The sequence below is a fragment of the Corvus brachyrhynchos genome, unplaced genomic scaffold (genome assembly GCF_000691975.1).
Source record: "Corvus brachyrhynchos isolate BGI_N302 unplaced genomic scaffold, ASM69197v1 scaffold87, whole genome shotgun sequence".
Classification (NCBI taxonomy): Eukaryota; Metazoa; Chordata; class Aves; order Passeriformes; family Corvidae; genus Corvus; species Corvus brachyrhynchos.
The window spans coordinates 5309514-5310338 of record NW_008239767.1 but is presented as its reverse complement, the minus strand read 5'-3'; the positions used below and the strand labels follow the sequence as shown (position 1 = coordinate 5310338).

At 45.1% G+C, this 825-nt stretch overlaps 1 protein-coding gene across 1 annotated transcript in view; it reads left to right on the top strand.

Moving 5' to 3' along the window:
• MDN1 (midasin AAA ATPase 1) overlaps nt 1-716 on the top strand; it is a 93476-nt gene extending 92760 nt beyond the window's left edge. The window contains exon 102 of the mRNA XM_017742811.1: nt 1-716. This exon is cut by the window's left edge and continues 207 nt beyond it. The gene's annotated coding sequence lies outside the window, so the exon portion shown is untranslated.
• Nucleotides 717-825: the final 109 nt, after the last annotated feature.

Here is an 825-nt window from a genome sequence, read left to right as displayed (position 1 = left end):
GAAACTGCATTTCACGGGAGGGGTCACAAGGCTCTCCTAACTGGGATTATCCTATGGGAGCTGCCCTGGGGCAGAGACTGTGTAAGAACAGAATGGTTTGTGTGCATCCTCCCAGGAGTGTCAGAGGACAATTATGCAATGGTGAGATTGCCTCCTGGTATTCCCACAAGTAATGTAAAACCTGTCTCAACTCCTCTTGTAATAACTTATTACCTTAAAAAAAAAAAAAAGCATTTGTAATATTAACAGAGGTAAAATTATTCCTGCTTTTTTCCGTGCTGCTGTAAGTAAAACCAGTCTTGCTCCTGGAAAAGCATTTTTGCTTTACAAGTTGAGGTGTCTTGCAAATAAAGCCTTCTTTAGCACCATGTGGAGGTGCCTCTGGGAAGGAGTGGGGAGCAGGGGCGGCAGATGGTTTTGAACAACCAAAAAATAAGTACTTGAATACTTGAAACTATTCTGCGGTTTTAACACTTTTTTTTTTTAATTATTTCTGATTTTTGCCTGACGATACCAGCAGGGACTTTTCCGAATCATGTCATATTCTGATCCCTGCCTTACCAGTTTACACTGTGGAGTTTACCCCTGTCCGAGGCAGGCATTGGGGATGTTTCATAAATCCGGTGTCCTAGAGCACCGACGGGATTTTTCATTGCAAAAGCTATGCATCTTGTATCGTCTGTAGTAATAAAGAGAGGTACCGCTCTTTGTAATTACGACGTCTGTGCCTTGAATTGATCAAAGCTTAATAAAGCGACGGACGGTGCCCCTGCCGGCACTCCTGGGACGACGCAGGAAATGGCGGCCCTGGCCCCCCCCCCCCGG